The sequence below is a fragment of the Loxodonta africana genome, chromosome 17 (genome assembly GCF_030014295.1).
Source record: "Loxodonta africana isolate mLoxAfr1 chromosome 17, mLoxAfr1.hap2, whole genome shotgun sequence".
In the NCBI taxonomy this organism is placed as follows: Eukaryota; Metazoa; Chordata; class Mammalia; order Proboscidea; family Elephantidae; genus Loxodonta; species Loxodonta africana.
The window spans coordinates 60,235,236-60,256,812 of record NC_087358.1 but is presented as its reverse complement, the minus strand read 5'-3'; the positions used below and the strand labels follow the sequence as shown (position 1 = coordinate 60,256,812).

General features: G+C 36.7%; 1 protein-coding gene across 4 annotated transcripts in view; it reads left to right on the top strand.

Moving 5' to 3' along the window:
* The window catches only part of VWA8 (von Willebrand factor A domain containing 8), a 473,608-nt gene that overhangs the window by 69,089 nt on the left and 382,942 nt on the right, over positions 1-21,577 (top strand). The window lies entirely within an intron of this gene.

Sequence of the window (21,577 nt, the reverse complement as noted above, 5' to 3'; positions counted from 1 at the left end):
ATTGTATAAAAGTATAAATGAAAACTGTAATGATGGACATTTAGGAAATGATTAGATAAATAACGGCATGTAGAAGTCTCTGTAACTATTAAGCAGAATGAGATAAATCTATATGTACTGATATGGAAAGAAGTCTAGGATGTTTTAAGAAAAATGAAGTTGCAAGGTGGTATATATAGTATGATCTCATTTTGTGATAAAAAGAAAACAAATGTATACATGTTTGTGTATATACATTGAGAATTTCTGGGAGAACACACGGGAAGCAATTAAGAGACATTATTCCTGCAGGCGTGTGACTAGGAGTCTGTAGTGGTGTGAGGAGGGGACTTGTGTAGTTCTTTAAATCTGAAGCTTTTACCATGGGTATACTACTACTTTATAATTAAAAGAAATTTAATTGTATAAAAGCACTGAGTGAAAGGCTGGGGAACAGGATATTCACATAGTCTCACAGATTACTTACTAATTTAAAAAAAAAATTACAAAAGGAAAAATGTTCTTAAAACTGAGAGATTTGACAGCCACAACTTTAAGTAATGATGATCAAGTTCAGCACTGTATAGTGGGAAAATCCGAGAATTTCAGATTTCCCACAATTGAAGAGTAACTCTTTGCGGATGAAGCACAGAAGTAGGTTTTAAAGCAATTCGTTTTATTCACATGATGTCAAGATTTCACCTCATAGATTGCTTCAAATTAGAAATGGGGAAAAATTTACCTTTGCAATGGAGAGATCTGGCATTTGTCCCTTTAACCAAGTCATCACATCTTTAACCAAGTTGTCGATAGTGGGACAAGTTTACTTGATGTGCCTCCTGATGTGATTCAGTAAGAGATTTATACCACTGTCAGTGTAGTATTCTTGCCAGAAATGTTTAACATTAACAATCAGACAAAGCTAGAATGTGCAATATTCTATAAGACAACAGCTTGGATGCTTAAGAAAATTCAATGTCATGGAAAGAAAAAACAAGCAAGAACTGTTTCAAACTAAGAGGTTGGGAGGGACAATGAATTAGTCTTTTCTAGTGATAGAAGCAGCACCAAAAATCACATGATAGAATTCTACAAGTTAATAACAATGAGTTATTCATCAGAAATACCTTTTTCCCCCTGAGGGGCCAAATTACTGGGTTGAGGGTTGTGGAAACCATGGTCCCGAGGAATATCTAGCTCAAGTGACATAACATAGTTTATAAAGAAAATGTTCTACGTTGTACTTTGTGAGTAGTATCTGGGGTCTTAAAAGCTTGTGCACAGCCATCTGAGATACTCCACTGGTCTCATCCCACCTGGAGCAAGGGAGAATGAAGAAAACCAAAGACACAACGGAAGGATTAATCCAAAGGTCTAATGCACCACAAGTACCACAGCCTCCACCAGACACAGTCCAGCACAACTAGATGGTCCCCAGCTACAACCACTGACTGCTCTGACAGGGATCAATAAAGGGTCCCGGATGGAGCTGGAGATAAATATAGAACAAAATTCTAACTCACAAGAAAAGACCAGACTTACTGTCCTGACAGAGACTGGAGAAACTCTGAGTGTATGGCCCCCAGACATGCTTTTAGCTCAGTAATGAAGTCACCCCTGAGGTTCAACCTTCATCCAAAGATTAGACAGGGCCATAAAACAAAATGAGACTAAGCGGGGCACACCAGCCCAGGGGCAAGGACTAGAAGACAGGAGGGAACAGGAAAGCTGGTAACAGGGAACCCAAGATTGAGAAGGGGAGAGTGTTGTCATGTTGTAGGGTTTGGTAACCAATGTCACAAAGCAATAACTGTACTAATGTTTAGTGAGAAGCTAGTTTGTTCTGTAAATCTTCATCTAAAGTACAATAATAATAATAAAAAAAAGAAATACCTTTTTCCAACAACACAACTGACAAGCATACACTTGAGCATCCCCAGATGGCTCACACAGGAATCAAATCTACTATATCTGTGGAAAGAGACAATAGAGAAACTCAATATCATCGGTAAAGACAAAGCCAGGGACCTACTGCAGAACAGACCATCAATTGTTGTTGTGTAAGTTCCAGTTGAAGCTGTAGAAAATCAAAACAAGTCCACATGAGCCAAAGTATAGCTTTGAATACATCCTTCCTGAAATTAGTTGCCATCTGAAGAAGAGATTTGAGACACTGAACACTAATGACTAAAGACCAGAAGAGTTGTGGAAAGATATCAAGGAAATCATACATAAATAAAGTGAAAGATCATTAAAGAGACAAGAAAGAAGAAAAAGAGCAAAATGAATATCAGAAGAGACTCTAAAACTTACTCTTAAGTGCAGAGTAGCTAAAGTGAATGGAAGAAATGATGATGTAAAAGAACTGAACAGAATATTTCAACGGGCAGCTCGAGAAGACAAGATGAAATATTATAATGAAATGTATAAAGACATGGGGTTAAAAAACGAAAAGGGAAGGATACATTTGGCTTTTCTCAAGCTGATAGAACTGAAGAGAAAATTCAAGCCTTGAGTTGCAATACTGAAGGGTTCTATGGGCAAAAAATTGAACGATGGAGGAAGCATCAAAAGAAGGTGAAAGGATTACACAGAGTCACTGTACCAAAAAGAATTAGTTGACATTCAACCGCTTCAGGAGGTAGCATGTAATCAAGAATTGCTGGTACTGAAGGAAGGTGTCCAAGCTGAACTGAAGGCGTTGCCAGAAAACAGGGCTCCAGGAATGGACAGAATACCAAATGAGATACTTCAACAAACAGATGCAACACTCGAAGCGCTCACTTGTCTATGTCAAGAAATTTGGAAGACAGCTGCCTGGCCAACCGACTGGAAGAGATCCATATTTGTGCCCATTGCAAAGAAAGGCGATCAAACAGAATATGGAAATTATCAAACAATGTCAGTAATACCACATTCTACCAGAATTTTGCTGAAGATAATTAAAAAATGACTGAAGCCATACATTGACAGAGAGCTATTAGAATTTCAAACTGGATTTGGAAGAGGACTTGGAATTAAGGGTATTATTGCTGATGTCAGTGAGATCTTCGCTAAAAGCAGAGAATACCAGAAAGATGTTTCCCTGTGTTTTATGGATTGCTTGAAGGCATTCAACTGTGTGGATCATAACATATTATGGATAACGTTACGGCGGATGTGAATTCCAGAACACTTCATTGTGTGCTCGTGGAATCTGTACATGAATCAAGAGGCAGTTGTTCAAACCGAGCAAGGGGAATACTGCGTGGTTCAAAATTGGGAAAAGAGGGGAGCAGGGTTGTATCATTTTACCATACTTAAATTCAGTAGGTGCACTGAACAAATAATCTGAGAAGCTGGACTATGTGATGAACACAGCATCAAGATGGGAGGATGACTGTCTAACAACCTGCAGTATGCAGATAACACAGCCTTGCTTGCTGAAAAGGAAAAGTTTGAAGCACTTACTGATGAAGGTCAAAGACTACAGCCTTTAGCATGGATTGAAAATGAAAATCCTTACAACTGGACTGATAAACAACATTGTGATAAATGGAAAAGAAATTGAAGTTGTCAGTGATTTCATTCTACTTGGATCAACAATCAATGTCCATGGAAGCAGTAGTCAGGAAATAAAATGACATATTACATTGGGCAAATCTGCGTGGAGACCTCTTTGAAATTTCAAAAAGCAAGTATGTTACTTTATTGACTAAGGTGCACCTGACCAAAGCCGTGCTCTTTTCAGTTGCCTCATATGTATGCAAAAGCTGGACGATGAAAAAGAAAGAAGAAGAATTGATACTTTAAAATCGTGGTGTTGGTAAAGAATAATATACTGTAGACTGCCACAAGAATAAACAAATCAATCTTAGAAGAAATATAACCTGAACGCCCCTTAGAAGTGAAGATGGCAAGCGAAATTTTGTTTTGCTTAGTTTGGACACGTCGTCAGGAAAGACAAATTGCTAGAAAAGGACATCATGGCTGGTAAAGTAGGGAGCAAAACGAGAGAAACCTTCAGTGAGATGAATTGATGTAATAGCTGCAACAGTGGACTCAAACATACCTAAGATCATGAAGATAGTGCAGGACTGGGCAATATTTTGTTCTGTTTCATATAAGGTTGCCATGAGCCAGAGTCAACTTGAGGACAACGAACAAGTATAGATAGTCGGTTTTTTTTAAAATAATTTTTATTGTGCCTTATGTGAAAGTTTACAAATCAAGTCAGTCTCTCACATAAAAACTTATATACACCTTACTATATACTCCCAATTACCCTCCCAGCAATGAGAAAGCCCGCTCCCTCCTTCCACTCTCTCTTTTTGTGACCATTTTGCCATCTTCTAACCCCCTCTACCCTCCCATCTCCCCTCCAGACAGGAGATGCCAGCATAGTCTCAAGTGTCCACCTGATCCAAGTAACTCACTCTTTATCAGCATCCCTCTCCAGCACTTTGTCCAGTCCAATCCATGTCTGAAGAGTTGGCTTTGGGAATGGTTCCTGTCCTGGGCCAACAGAAGGTATGGGGGCCATGACCACCGAGGTCCTTCCAGTCTCAGTCAGACCATTAAGTCTGGTCTTTTTACAAGAATCTGGGGTCTGTATCCCACTGCTCTCCTGCTCCCTCAGGGGTTCTCTGTTGTGGTCCCTGTCAGGGCAGTCATTGGTTGTGGCTGGGCACTATCTAGTTCTTCTGGTCTCAGGATGATGTAGTCTCTGGTCATGTATCCCTTTCTGTCCCTTGGGCTCATAATTACCTTGTGTCCTTGATTTTCTTCATTCTTCTTCGATCCAAGTGGGTTGAGACTCATTGATGCATCTTAGATGGCCACTTGCTAGTGTTTAAGACCCCAGGTGCCACTCTTCAAAGTGGGATACAGAATGTTTTGTTAATAGATTATGCCAATTGACTTAGATATCCCCTGAAACCATGGTCCCCAAACCCCTGCCCCTATTTCGCTGACCTTTGAAGCATTGAGTTTATTCAGGAAACTTCTTTGCTTTTGGTTTAGTCCAGTTGTGCTGACCTCCCCTGTATTGAGTGTAGATAGTCATTTTTGTTTGTTTTGGTTTTTAGATTCTAGGTTCTATATTAAAAGTAATTAAAAAATTTAAAATAATTTAATAGTTAAGTTATAAGACAAGTAATAAATTTAGCAAACATATTTCTTCTGTGATGCATATTTTTTACAGGGGAGTTATTTAAGAGCTGTTTGTGCTCATGTAAATTATCTGTAAATGCCAATAGGTAACACTCATTACAGGTAGTTATTTTTTTTATCTTTCTTTCTAATCCTGTTGTAGAGATTTTTTTCTTGTAATCAAGGAATGGAATTGCATTCATCATTTTTTAAATTCCATGATCTGTTTTCTTTGTAAGTGCCTTTTTGAATATGAGCTTTAATTTCTATTTTGGTACTATTGACTTTAATTCTTAATTTAGTGATATTTATTTCAAACCACATAATATCCACATGATTAAAACATATTTACATTCAAAATATTGTATTTCTTTTTAGAATGGACAACATGCATTTTTCACTTGGTAAGAAAAGTAACAGGTTAATCCTAATTTCTCCTTTTAGATAGTTATCTGTAACAAATAATTCATCATATCTGAACTTTTTATCAAGCTCTCTGGACTAGTGGATAGAGTTGCTTGATCAAGCATGTTTAATTTTTTAAAAATTTCATATTGGATTGATTTTCAAAAATATGTGGTCTGATAATCCATAAGCTTTTTTTTTATATTTAATTTTATTTTAGGTGAAAATATACTTGGCAAACCCACTCCCATTTCACAGTTTCCAGATTTAATTTTCAGTGACATTTTGTTACATTCTTCACATTGTGTCAGCATTCTCACTATGTCTGTTTTAGTTGTTTTACTTCAGTTAAACTCCTTGCTCCAACCTTCTCATCTCAGCTTTAAAATAGGTGTTGACGATTTGGTCTTATATAGATAATTTTTTTGTTTTTAAACACAATACTCAAGGGTCACAGTCTTTACTCTTTGGGCTAAATTGTTACTTAGTTTGAAGTTGACTTCTGTTTGAAGAGCAACTCAGGACCATAGTCCTCAGGGAATCCTCTAGCCTCAATAGGTCCAGAAAGTCTGGATTCTTTAAGAATTTATAGTTCTGTTCCACATTTTTATCCCTTTTTTTATCAGGCCTCATCTATTGTATTCATGATTGGAATGTTCAGCATTGGTAGCGGGGCACCATCTAATTCTTCAAGGTAGAGGAGGCAGGGTCTTAGAGACAATTAGTCCTATAGTCTGGTTCCTTCTCGGATTCTTGGATTTCCTTCTTTCTCATTTGTTCCAGACAAATAAAGACCAGTAGTTGTAACTTAGATGGCTGTTTGTACACTTTTAAGATTCCAGACATAACTTACCATCCTGGGAGGTAGAGTATAAACTTTAAGGACTATATTATGCCAATTGATTGGATTATCTCACAAGACCATGGCCCTCAGCACCCAAACCAAGAGAACTAATCCCCTGAGGTGATTGGTTGTGTCTAATTAGTATCAGTATCTGTAGCCCTCCCCTACTTTTTTTGTTTGTTATTGTTGCAGACCCATACACAACCTAGCATTTGGCCATTCATGCCTTTTCCCTATGTGCAGTTGGTTGACATCAATTACATCAGTCATGCGATACAAATTTCACCTTTCCCATTTCTATAAAGTTCTTCTCTGTCTGCCCCTCCCCGCCATAACCACTAATGAATATTAGTTTCTGTATCACCTATTCATATCATTTCATAAAAGTGAGAACATACAATATTTGTCTTTTATGACTGACTTATTTCATTCAATGTAGTGTCCTCCAGATTCATCCACATTGTAAGATGTTTTGGGAACTCATTTTTTTTTTTGATTGCTGAGTAGTATTCCATTGTATGTATGTACCGCATTTTATTTACCCATTCATCCGTTGATGGGCACATAGTTTGTTTCCTTCCTTTTGTTGTTGTGAATAGTGTTACATTGAACATATAGGTGCGCATATGTCTGTTTGTGTCACTTCTATTAGATCCTTAGGGTGTATACCTTAGGAGTAGAATTCCTGGATCATATGGCAGCACTCCCTCTAGTGTTTGAGGAACTGCCAGACTGTTTTCCACAACACACAATGGCTGTACCGTTTTGCATTCCCACCAGCAATGGATGAGGGTTAGAATTTCCCCACATCCCCTCCAATACTTGTTATTTTCTCTGTGTGTGTGTTTAATCTTAGCCATTCTACTGAGAGTGAAATGTTATGTTATTGTGGTTTTGGTTTGCATTTCTCTAATGGCTAATGACGCTGAACATCTTTTCATGTATTTGTTGGCCATTTGAGTATCCTCTTTGGTGAAATGAACCCAGATGCTTTTAATGCTTTTTTAAGCTTACCTGAAGTTTTAAGCTACTAGACAAAAAACTGAAATATTGTAATTAATTACAAATGTTAAAATGTAAGATACTGGATTTTTGAAAATGCATACAGCTCTTAATCTTTTACATTTTTGCTCCACATGGTGTTTAGAAATACACAGGGGTTGCATAGCCCCATCCCCAAATGACAAGATTTTTAAAGAAATTTGCCCCTTCTTTCTCTGCTCCCTAAGAAGATAAGAGTGAGTAGATGGGTTAGTGAGTCGCTGGGGAGAGGGGGTTAGAAATTGAGATAACAGCTTCAGTAGAGGCAGGGAGATAGGAATATATTTAAATGACTGTGAGAGAACTGGCTTTGTTTTATAAAGTATGGATTAAAAAAATTTTTTTTAATTAATTTTATAGGTGGCTTGATTGCCTCAATGCAAATAATAAGGGAAAGAAAGTAGATTTTAGGTGTTCGTTATTAAAACTTATTATTGAAACAGATTAAAACTTGTGTTATTCAGAAATTTCGGAAATGGCCTTATTTTAGATAACTAAATTTATTGAGTAGCTAAAGATTTATTTATTGAAACATAAAAGCACAGTTAATTAGATAAAACTTTATGAAATGTTACATTCCTCTTGCCATTCTAAAACGCGTATTTTCTAATTACATAAATTTCACAATGTATAGAACAGTTGAAGTACTATATAAATATGTGGTAGGAGTTTATACTTTTATGTGTTGTCGGTGAATCCGGCTCATTATGATAAACATCACTTATTTCCTGTGCTGTAATACACTGAACCTTGGGGTATATACAGGTCCTCTCTCTAAATTGTTTCAAACTATTTTTTCAGGTTGCTTATCCATTTTCATATTTTTCCTTTCATCTTATTTCCTGGGAGTTAATATTCCTTACTGTGGTGTCCATAAGTTGATCGTGTCAGTCCCTTGCTTGAAGCCTTCCTATCACACGCAGAATAAAACCCAAACCCCTTGGTATGGTTTCCAGACCCTACAGGATCTAATCCCTGCCTACGTCATTGCCTTTCACTCCTTCCCTTGGTTTCTAGCTTCCAGCTACTCTGGCCGTCCTATTCTCTTAAAAATGGACCAAATGCTTTTCAGCCTCATAGCCTGTGTACTTGATATTTCCTCTGCTTGGTATGGACTTCTCCCAGTTCTTTATATTCCTGCCTCCTCATTATTCAGGTTACAAATTCTCTGAACATCTTAGCTAAAGTAGCTGTTGGCCATTTTCACCCCCTTTCCGCATTTACCACAGTCATATTACATTATGTAATCTTCTTCAGAGCACTTATTACTGTCTGAACTTAACTAATCATTTCTTTGTTTCCATGTTTATGATGTGTCTTTCCCAGTCAATGTAACTGTTCTGCTCCCCTCAGCACTTAAAAACAGGTGTCTGGAATGTAACTGGCACTTATATTTGTTGACAGATTTATCATTTGGATCATCAAGCTTGTTGTAATTCTAAGTAAATTAAGAATAAATAGGTTCTGGATAGGGCTAGGGGGCTTTCCTACAGAGAAGGTACGTCTTTTTGGCATCTATTTTTAAGGCATCAGAATAGGTGATTCCCATCTGGATTCTAAATAGATGAAGTTGCCAGTTGTTTACCAGCTGTTTATCCGTAGTCATGTGTTTGTTAGACTAAAAAGCCTTTACATGTATTTCACTTAGAAATTCTTTTTGTTTACTTAATATTCTTAACCACTGAATTTGATATCTGGGTTCAGGGAGAGGCAGTATCTTCCTTCACTGTCAGATGATGCTGTAATCTAGGGGCCAGAATGAAAAACCTAGGGGTAGGTGAAAAAATACCTGTGGCTGTCTGGTGGGCACGGGAGGAAGTGTGGGGCTTTCAACGTGCTTGACATCGTATGCACATGTGGCTGATGTCCAAGTTACTACTAATTGGAATTTCAGCTGGAAACCTTGGCACAGACTCCCAAGTCCAGAGTTGGGGGTCATGGCCTTTGATCTCTTCAATACTCTCATGTAGAACTAAGGATGATTGATGACACATTGAAGGCTTAAACTCAACTGCTACCCTTTAAGACCAGAATTGGGATAATAATAATACATAGTAGGAAATTTATTTGTATTTTCTTCAAAATAATATTTTTTCTGATTATGAAAGTCATAAATGATTTCATAGATATAAGTACATATGTATATTTATATTTATTAATTTAACAAATATTTATTGATTGCCAGCTATTATGTAGGTACACTGAACAAGAGGCAAAAAAGCCCCTGTCATCACAGAGCTTCTATTTTAGGGGACGAAAATAAAATAAGCATAACAAAGAAGGACAGTATAATAAATAATTGCTAAAGAGCATAAGAAAAAATATAAATATTACTTTTTCTTCCAAGACTGTCAGTATGAATATTTTCTGTATTTCTTTCTATGATGCCTATATGTAGATCTATTTATCACAGATAATAATTTTTACAAAAATGGTATACCATGTATATAAAGTTTTATAGCCTGCTTTTTTTAGAAAAAAATCTGCCGTTTTATCAGGTACATCTTCCTATGACATTAAATATTCCTCAAAACTATGATTTTTAATGTCATTACAGTATTTCATCAAATAAATATGTCATTATTGATTTAATGTTCCATTTGGTCCATGTTCTCATGTTTTTGGTCATTGAGGTCTTTTCTAAATTTTTGCTATTATAAATAGCACTTTGATGAATACCATTTTGCTTGTATCTTGTTATTCTCTCTGATGATATTTTCAGACTTGAATTCCTAGATATGTAATTACTAATCAAAAGGTGTAAACATTTTCAAGAGTCTTGATGTATATTGCCAAATTATTTTCCAGAAAGGGTTTAAAACTCACACTCTCATCAGTGCAGTATGAGTATCTCACGAAGTCTCACCAGTATTGACTATTTTCATGTCTCTACTTTGCCAAACTGAACAGCCAGTCTTTTGGTTAGCAGCCAAGCACTTAACCAGTGTACCACCAGCGCTCTTTGTTTTTTTTAACAAATTTATTTTTAGGCTTTTTTGTTGTTGTCGTGACTATACACAGCAAAACCTACACGAATTCAACAGTTTCTACTTGTATAATTCAGTGACATTGGTTATATTCTTCAAGTTGTACAACCATTCTTACCCTCCTTTTCTGAGTTGTTCCTCCCTTATTAACATAAACTCCCTGCCCACTAAGGTTCCTATCTAATTTTTCGAGTTGTTGTTGTCAGTTTCATCCCGTATAGCATAATGGTTAAGTGTTCAACTGCTAACCAAAATGTCCACAGTTCGAATCTACCACCTGCTCCTTTCAAGCCCTGTGGGGCAGTTCTCTGTTCTATAGGGTCGCTGTGAGTTGGAATTGACTTGATTGGGCAGAGGTTTTGGGTTTTTTGAGTTTTTAGATAGATCTTAAAAGAGCATAATGCTCAAAGAAGATATTCTTTACTAGTTAAGTTAAACTATTGTTTGGTTTGAAGAAGACTTCTGGGGATATATTTGGTTTAAGGTTTAAAGATTATCTCAGGGTTGTAGTTTCAGGAGTTCATCCAGCCTCCATGGCTCCGGAAAGCCTGGAGTCCCTGAGAATTCAAGATTCCGTTCTGTGTTTTCTCCCTTTCGATCAAGATTTTTCTATAGAATCTTTGATCAAAATGTTTAGTAGCCAGACACCATCCAGCTCTTCTGGCCTCATGGCAGAGGAGGCAGTTGTTCACGCAGGCAATCAGTCATATGTTCCATATCCTCCTCCTATTCTTGACTCTCCTTCTTCCTCTATTACTCCAGGGAATAGGAGTCCATGGTTTTAATTTTCATTAAAAATTACTAATCAGATTGAATCTTTTATTTTTATTGGTTATTGTACCTGTAAGATGTCAGTGAATTGAGTGGATATAAAAAAAGGACAAAGATATTGTTGAAATTAATAAGTTACAGTTTATCAAGAAAACGTTGAAATTTACACCATGCTTATCCATGTAAATATTTGCTGTAACTTATCGACTTCCTGGTATGAAAATACTTTTATTTTTTATTCTGATGTTTTGCTAGGCAGATCATAAATTATGCTTTTATAAAGAAGAATTGGTTAAAGAACAGGAATATGGAAATTTATCTGAGTGGTATTGTGACTCCTGTGGAGAAAAAAGGAGACTAAGATTTTTGCCACAACATTAACTCTCATTTGTCTTAGAAGATAAAACCAAAAAAAACAAACAAACCAACCAAACAAACAATCCCATTGCCATTGGGTTGATTTCGACTCTTAGTGACCCTATAGGACAGAATAGAACTGCCCTATAGGGTTTTCAAGGAGTGGCTGGTGAATTCGAACTGTTGACCTTTTGGGAAGTAGCCATAGGTCTTAACCACTGCACACCAGAAGATAAAGTAACCTGAAAAAATGCTAATTCGTTGGTATTGTAACCTTTTAAAATCAATCACTGTCCTTAGTTTATTTCTTAATTTGTTACCATTCTCCTCATTAGCTCTGTTTAATGCCATATGACTACAAAGAGCTCAAGAGGATGGCTGTGCAGTCAACATACAATTGCTTTCATTACTCAAATATGAGCCAATAGGAATTAATTAAGCTGCAAATAAATTCAGTTTAGATTCTGGTTGAGAGGAGATGAATGAAACCACAACCAAACCAGTTGCTATAAAGTCAGTTTTGACTCATGGCGAGCCCATGTATATCAGAGTAGAACTGTGCACCATAAGGTTTTCAATGACTGTGATCTTTTGGAAGTAGATTGCCAGGCCTTTTTTCCAAGGGGCTTCTTGGGCGGATTAGAACTGCCAACCTTTCAGTTAGTAGCTGAGCGCTTAACTGTTTGTGCCACCCAGGGACTCCTCGAGAGGCAATAAAGCCCCTCCCTTTTTTTAAAAACAAAAAGGTTACTGTTTTTATTTTTAGTAAATGATCTCACACTGAAGAGAAGAGATACTCTATTTCCAAGATAATTTGGAGAGTAAAACGCCAAGATGGAGAAAGTTCTTAAAATGATTTTCTTTAACTTTTTCTAAACTAGGAGCACTTTTCACATTGAAATCTTGTCTTAACTTGCTTGACACAATACTGTGAAGTTCTGTAATGTGTGATATACATATTTAACATTAAGTATAACATATATTTTAAACAATTAAATAATATCCTAATGAATTCTTTTCTGTTTTGCATCATTCATGATTCTCCCATAATTTTTGTAGGAAAAAAACCTAAGAGTTAACTCTTTTTTAATTTATAAACTTTTTTTTAAACAGTAAAATATATAATGAAATTTGCCATTTTAACCATTTTTAAGTATACAATTTAGTAGCATTAATTATACTCATAATGTAGTATGTCACTATTTGTTTCTAAACCTTTTTCATCACCTTAGCAGAAACTCTGTACTTGTTAAACATTAACTCCCCATTACCCAGTCCCCTTCCACTCATGGTAACCACTAAGCTATTTTCTATCTCTATGCATTTGTCTATTCTAGATATTTCTTATAAGTGGGATCATACAATATTTGTCCTTTTGTATCTGACTGATTTTATTAGCATAATGTTTTCAAGGTTCATCCATGTCATAGCATGTATCAAAACAAACAAACAAAACCTCAAAAAACCTGTTGCAGTTGAGTCAATTCCGACTCATAGCAACCCTATAGGACAGAGTAGAACTGTGCCATGGAGTCTCCAAGGAGCCCCTGGTGGATTTGAACTGCCGACCTTTTGGTTAGCAGCTGTAGCGCTTAACCACTACACCACCAGGGGGTTTCAGGGGAAAAAATTACTTGTAAACTTAATCTCATTTGTGGATGTTCTAATCATTTTTCATATGTATCCAAGGTTGAAATTACAAAGTTGTATTTTAGAAGTTCATCCATAAATTAAGTATTTGGAATTCAGAAAGCCTCTCCTTACAGAAACAAGGCTATAAAGACTGGCTAAAATTTGGTACTTGTACCAGATACTTTGTAAACTGTGGAATTATTAAAATATGTCCAAATTGCCACTTGGACAGTTAGAACAAGTCTTACTGTGTTTACTGTGGCCTTTGTGTTAGTCAGAACTCAGGCCTTGGCTTCTTAACATGTTGCCATCATACTCAGGCCAACTCTTATCTACTCACAAAGTCTTAACTCTGAATAATTTGTTATTCATTAAAAAAATCAAGGAAGGTGAAAAGAAAACTAGCTTTTATTGAGGAGACTTATGGCTTTCTAAGTGCTTTATATTATTGCATTTAATCCTCAAAACATTCTTAGAAAGGAGATGACTTCTACATCTTAACCCAAATCTGCATCTTACAGATGAAATATTCGAGGCTTAGGGGTCTGTGGTCATACAACTGATAATAGCAGAGGTGGGATTTGAACCAGAATCTTTCCAGTTCCAAAGCCAGGCTCTCTACTATATTGTTACTTTTCTGAAACACCACTGCTGCTGCTGTTGCTGATAGAATTTATATTATAACGGAAGCTAATGGTTTTTTAAAGGCTTATTAGATGCTCTTTTAATGTTCATCACAATCTAATTATCTACCATCATTAGCCCAGCTTTAGAAAGAAATGGAAGTTCAGAGAAGTGAACTGACCAACTTAAGTCACCCACAGCCAAAAATCAATCTGAGCCTATTTTGATATTTTCAGATAAAGAACTCAAAATGTAATTCTTTTTGATTTGTTTCTTTCCTTTTTTTTTGGCTCACTCAGTGCTGTTACATGATAGCCATTTTGAGTAAATTTGAAGCCCTTTGGAAGCTATTTTCATTAAATAGTGGCTACACTAACAGTCATTTACATTCTACTTTAAAGTTTTTTTCTAGTATTGCTTTGATTCTTAAATAGTCACATTGTACAGCATCCCTTAAGTATATTTTCATTTAGTAAATGAGGACACAGGCATCCAGATTGTCTGTGCAAGTTCTTATATGAAATCAGAAACAAATCTAGAACAGGGGCTTAAGCAGGTCTTGATTTTAGGTCATGCAGCTGCTTTTAGCTTGAAATTCTTCCTGTCCACGTGCTGAGTTGCTAAAACTGTGACATGACGTGGCTGGGTCAGGAGAATCTTGCTGCATTTTTTCTGATTTCTGTTTGAGAAAATTAGGTCTCTGGAAGTTCTTGAAGTAGCTTGAAAGACAGGAAAGGATCTAATGGTTGATCTAGTTTCGATTTTGAGGAATAATCACAACTTTTCATTCTGAATAAAATATCTGTGTCCTGTTTCCTTATTTTTTTTTTTTAGAATTGGAGAAAAGTTACACCACAGTTATTTAATAATCCATATAGAAAAATTAAAAAATATCTAGCTTAAATCTCTCATGCTGACAGTTAAACTTATTCTATTTTGTTCTTCTAAGAAGTGTAGGCATAGATAACTATCATCCTTCGTATAAAAGTTCTTCCTGAGCTTACATAACAGCATCATTTCACTGAGTGGTTGTATTTTTATTCCATGTACACTAAAACCTGCTGTGAGCCAGTTTTGTACCAGTAGGACATGGAAGACAGGCTTTTCATCCTTGAAGATCTTATAATCCTACTGGGGAGATGAAACACCTATGTGAGAGACCTGCGGAAATGTCAGTGACGTGGTTCCACCCTTAGATGCTGAGCAAACAGAGCCAAGGGGCATAGTATGGGCATCAGTACAAGGACAGTTAGATGCTTGGGCCTCTGTTTGGCACAAAACTGGTAACTTTGTTTTTTCCTCTCCACGGTCTGCAATTAAGTCTGAGATTTATAGTATGGTTTAATACATTATTAAATGTATTAGAGTACTTAATGGATTTACTGTTTGCTCTATTAAAAAAAATTTTTTTTTTCTATTCAGTTATTTCTTTTATTTTTTCTCCACAAATGTAATCAGATTGTATGACTAAAGTTTGACAGTACTGATTAAAGTATTTTAATCATTTTGCAGACTATTTTAAGAAAGAATCAGGAAGTAAGGTGATACTGAAATAGTAATTGGTATTATTCCTGCAAATTCAGTGTTTCAGGTTTTGTTAGTAAATAGCACTTCCTAAGGTGTTTTTTTAGCCAGTATTTTTATCTAAAAAAAAAAAAAAAAGTTATATTTAAATACATTCTGAGTTGATGATCATGTAACCAAGGGCAAGTAGGGAGGAAAATTAAAAATCTTGGAAGATTCTTTGCTTGCATTTTTTTTTTCTTTTAATCTTTTTCTAATAAATTATACCACTTGTAAGTTTGTAATCCTCTTTTTATATTCTTAGTTTTAGGTCTAATCATACCATAAAGCATCCATTCTCGTTGGCATTTAGATTGTATATAAAATTAATATATAATTTAACATTGAATTAAAAAAAAAGGTTGGGAAGATTTTTCTTTTTAATGTTTTTAATATTCTTAATGATGTTGAGATGAGTCACTTATTGTTGTAAGAAGCCTTAAGAGATGGCTTGGTTCAGCCTCCACCCTCTGGGAAGTAAAATATCATCTTGAAGAACACTGACAACTAGAGATACTGATATATGGTATGCCCCAGTTTGCTCTTTTAGTAAAAAAAATCAAGGAGTTAATGAAAGCTCCTGTTGGAGTGGCAGCAGTGAAATGGAAGGTAGGTGATGGATGCGTTAGGTATTTTAGAGGTCACATTTATGCTCTGTTAATGTACAGTATGAGGAGCGACTGGTGGATTCGAATTGCCAACCTTTTGGTTAACAGCCAAGCTCTTAACCACTGTACCACCAGGGCTCCAGCAAAGAGAAAGGAGGAGGTAAAATGTTTGCTGGACCTTGGGAAATGCATGCTTTTTAGAGAGCAAAAGGCAGAGGAAGAGCCAAGGAAAGACAAGGGGAAAACCAGTGAAGAGCCCTGGTGGCGCAGTGGTTAAGCATTTTCCTGCTAACCAAAGGGTCGGCAGTTTGAATCTACCAGGTGCTCACCAGGAAACTCTATGGGGCAGTTCTACTATGGGGCAGGAATCTCTGTGGGGCAGTTCTACTCTGTCCTATAGGGTCTCTATAGCAATGGGTTGGGTTGGGTAATGTCCATAGAAGACAAAGCACATGAGAGGTTCAAGGGAAGAAGGTTGGAGAAAAGGAAAAAATATCAAGAAAAGACCTTGATTCAATTACTGATACTTTCAAGTGAGCAGTTGCAGTGAAATAAGAATGATAGGGGCTAGATGGAAGCTTGTTAGAGGCAGAATATATGTGGATTATTTTTCCAAGAACCTTGCAGATAAGGAAAGGATAAAGATTACACTTCAACGTAAAGGAAACAAAAATCTTCACAACTGGACCAATAAGCAACATCATGATAAACAGAAAATATTGAAGTCGTTAAAGATTTTGTTTTACTTGGATCCACAATCAACACCATGGAAGCAGCAGTCAAGAAATCAAACAACATATTGCATTGGGCAAATCTGCTGCAAAAGACTTCTTTAAAGTGTTAAAAAGCAAAGATGTCACTTTGATGACTTAGGTGCACCTGACCCAAGCCATGGCTTTTCAGTCGCTTCATACGCATTTGAAAGATGGACAATGAATAAGGAAGACCAAAGAAGAATTGATGCTTTTGAATTATGGTGTTGGCAAAGAATATTGAATATGCATACCATGGACTGCCAGAAGAATGAATGAATCTGTCTCGGCAGAAGTACAGGCAGAATGCTCCTTAGAAGTGAGAATGGTGAGACTTTGTCTCACGTACTTTGGACATGTTATTAGGACGGACCAGTTCCTGGAGAAGAACAGCGTGCCTGGTAAAGTAGAGGGACAGCAAAAAATAGGTAAGGCCTCAGTGAGATGGATTGACACAACAGGCTCAAACATAGCAGCGATTGTGAGGATGGCACAGGACCAGGCAGTGTTTTGTTCTGTTGTACATGAAGAGAATGGTTTAGATAATCCTTTGAAGAAAAAAAGCTTGTGTAGAGGAGGAGGGAGAAACAAAACTATGAAGAGGAGAGAAGAATAAGGCCATGAAGATGAAGAGGGAAAGTCCTGTTACTAGACAGGGGGACTAGGCTTGAGGCAGTCTAGTGTCAGAAGTGAATTTTAGTTTTTTTTTTTTAATGATACAAAGGCTTGAGCATGCTTAAATGATGATAATGGGTTACAGGAAAAAAATGTTTACTAAAATGTAACTGCAGAAGTTGCTCTTTGATAGCATCTGTTTTTCTTGTGATGTTGGAGATGCTGTTGTTGTTGTTAGGTGCCGTCGAGTTGATTCTGACTCATAGCGACCCTGTGCACAACAGAACAAAACACTGCCCGGTCCTGAGCCGTCCTTACAATCGTTGTTGTCTGTGAGCTCATTGTTGTAGCCACTGTGTCAGTCCACCTCGCTGAGGGTCTTCTTCTTTTCCGCTGACCCTGTACTCTGCCAAGCATGATGTCTTTCTCCAGGGACTCATCCCTCCTGACAACATGTCCAAAGTATGTAAGATGCAGTCTCGCCATCCTTGCTTCTAAGGAGCATTCTGGTTGTATTTCTTCTAAGACAGATTTGGTCGTTCTTTTGGCAGTCCATGGTATAGTCAATGTTCTTTGCCAACACCACAATTCAAAGGCATCAATTCTCCTTTGGTCTTCCTTATTCATTGTTAAGCTTTCACATGCTTATGATGCGATTGAAAATACCATGGCTTGGGTCAGGTGCACCTTAGTCTTCAAGGTGACATCTTTGCTCTTCAACACTTTGAAGAGGTCCTTTGCAGCAGATTTACCCAAATGCAATGCGTCTTTTGATTTCTTGACAGCTGCTTCCATGGCTGTTGATTGTGGATTCAAGTAAAATGAAATCCTTGACAACTTCAATCTTTTCTCCGTTTATCATGATGTTGCTCATTGGTCCAGTTGTGAGGATTTTTGTTTTCTTTATGTTGAGGTGCAGTTCATACTGAAGGCTGTGATCTTTGATCTTCATTAGTAAGTGCTTCAAGTCGTCTTCACTTTCAGCAAGCAGGATTGTGTCATCTGAATAATACAGGTTGTTAATGAGTCTTCCTCCAATCCAATGCCCCGTTTTATTTTCATACAGTTCAGCTTCTCATATTATTTGCTCAGCATACGGATTGAATAGGTATGGTGAAAGAATACAACCCTGACGCACACCTTTCCTGACTTTAAACCAATCAGCATCCCCTTGTTCTGTCCAACAACTGCCTCTTGATCTATGTAAAGATTCCTTGTGAGCACAATTAAGTGTTCTGGAATTCCCACTTCTTCTCACTGTTATCCATAGTTTGTTATGATCCATGCAGTTGAATGGCTTTGCATAGTCAATAAAATACAGGTAAACATCCTTCTGGTATTCTCTGCTTTTAGCCAGGATCGATGTGATATCAGCAATGATATCCCTGGTTCCATGTCCTCTTCTGAAACCACCCTGAATTTTTGGCAGTTCCCTGTTGATATACTGCTGCAGTCACTTTTGAATGATCTTCAGCAAAATTTTGCTTGCGTGTGATATTAATGATATTGTTCTATAATTTCCACATTCGGATGGATCACCTTTCTCGGGAATAGGCATAAATATGGATGTCTTCCAGTCAGTTGTCCAGGAAGCTGTCTTCCATATTCCTTGGCATAGACAAGTGAGCACCTCCAGCGCTGCATCTGTTTGTTGAAAGATCTTAATTGATTTTCCATCAATTCCTGGAGCCTTGTTTTTTGCCAGTGCCTTCAGAGCAGCTTGGACTTCTTCTTTTAGTACCGTCGGTTCTTGATCATATATCACCTCTTGAAATGGTTGAACATCGACTAATTCTTTTTGTTATACTGACTCTGTGTATTCCTTCCATCTTCTTTTGATGCTTCTTATGTCTTTTAATATTTTCCCCATAGAATCCTTCACTATTGCAACTCGAGGCTTGAATTTTTTCTTCAGTTCTTTCTGCTCTAGAAGCGCCGAGCGTGTTCTTCCCTTTTGGTTTTCCATCTCCAGCTCTTTGCACATGTCATTATAATACTTTACTTTTGTCTTCTGGAGATGCCCTTTGAAATCTTCAGTTCTTTTACTTCATCAGTTCTTCCTTTTGCTTTAGCTGCTCGATGTTCGAAAGCAAGTTTCAGAGTCTCCTCTGACATCCGTCTTGGTCTTTTCTTTCTTTCCTGTCATTTCAGTGACCTCTTGGTTTCTTCATGTATGATGTCCTTGATGTCATTCCACAACTCCTCTGGTCTTCGGTCACTAGTGTTCAATGCGTCAAATCTATTCTTCAGATGGTCTCTGAATTCAGGTGGGATGTATTCAAGGTCCTATTTTTGCTCTCGTGGACTTGCTCTGATCTTCTTCAGTTTCAGCTTGAACGTGCATATGAGCAATTGATGGTCTGTTCCACAGTCGGCTCCTGGCCTTGCTCTGACTGATGATATTGAGCTTTTCCATCGTCTCTTTCCACAGATGTAGTCAATTTGATTTTTGTGTGTTCCATCTTGCGAGGTCCATGTGTATAGTCGCCATTTATGTTGGTGAAAGAAGGTATTTGCAATGAAGAAGCCGTTGGGCTTGCAAAATTCTATCACTCGATCTCTGGCATTGTTTCTATCACCAAGGCCATATTTTCCAACCACTGATCCTTTTTAGTTTCCAACTTTTGTATTCCAATCACCAGAAATTATCAGTGCATCTTAATTGCATGTTCAATCAATTTTAGACTGCAGCAGCTGATAAAAATCTTCTGTGTCTTCATCTTTGGCCCTAATGGTTGGTTCATAAATTTGAATAATAGTCGGTCTTCCTTGTAGGTGTATGGATATTACCCTATCACTGACAGCATTGTACTTCAGGATAGATAGATCTTGAAAGGTTCTTTTTGACAAGGAATACAACACTATTCCTCTTCAAGTTGTCATTCCCAGCATAGTAGACTATGTGATTGTCCAATTCAAAGTGGCCAATACCAGTCCACTTCAGCTTGCTAATGCCTAGGATATTGATGTTTATGTGTTCCATTTCATTTTTGATGTTGGAGATAGTTTGGTCTATATACTGAGTGGAAAAGCAATAAGGCCTGTAGATTCATAACTGATACGTATCAGGTTCTTCCATTTATGCTATTTAATTTAATCCTCATTATAGTCCTCTGAGGTACATGGTATTTTATCCAATTTTACAACTGTAGAAAAGTTACTGAGTTTGAAAATATCAGAGCTAAAATTTTAACCTAAATTCTTAGGTAGCAAGTCAAATGTTGTATTTGCAAGAGTTGTATGTAAACTTAATGCAAATAGACTTAGTTTGGACTTATGCCTTTTTATAAAAGAAGCATAGGTACTTATTACTTTAATTTTGGAACATAGGGGTTTGTAAGGAAAGAAAGCTCTGATCAATTTAAGTCTAGTTCTGACTAAGAGGAAGAAACTTAAATTAAAACATTGGTTAAAGTTATCTTCCTAACCAGTGTGTTCCATTCACAGCTTGTAGAGGTATGTAGAAAATGCTTTGAATTCAACAGAGCCATATTTTGGTATAGGCTGTGTTGCTGACTAAAGTTTATTTTTTTCTTATGCAGTATAATAACCCACTTTGTGATTTTGTATCTAAGAAAATCCTGGGAATCAACCCAAACTTAAAAATTTAAGCTTCTCATAATGTTCAACATTTTGATCATACCAACTTCTGATTTTTCTCCTTTCTCATGTAAAACAACCTTTCCATTTTCTAGGTGGCAAAGTCATTTTTCTTCCTTCCTTCAGTTCCTTTCTGGGGCTTGCTTATTCTGGGAAGCCCCTTTCAGAATAATTTTTGACCTTGGCCTTTGTTAGAGTGTTTTACAAGGAATTATTGAGCCCTCATATACAGGAGATATGGGTTAATTTTTGTCAATTAGTGATATACTTTATGGCACAGGGGTATATTCTGGAATGATAAAGGAGCTTTGAAGACTTGAGCTTTGATGTAGAGGTTTTGATTTTTTTAAACTTTTTATTTTGAAACAATTTTAGATTTACAAAAAAGTTGCAAAAATAGTAAGTAGTTTCTGTATAACTTCTGTCCACCTTCCCTTGAAGTTAACATCTTATGTAATCATAGTAAAATTATCCAAGTTAGGGAATCAATAATGATACAATACTCTAAAGTGAATATAGACTGTATTCAGATTTTGCCAACTTGTCCCACTAATACCCATTTTCTGGTCCAGAGTCCAATCCAAGATCCCACGTTGCATTTAAGTTGTCATATCTGCTTAATCTTCTCCAATTTGGGATAGCTTCTCAGTCATAATTTATAATTTGTCA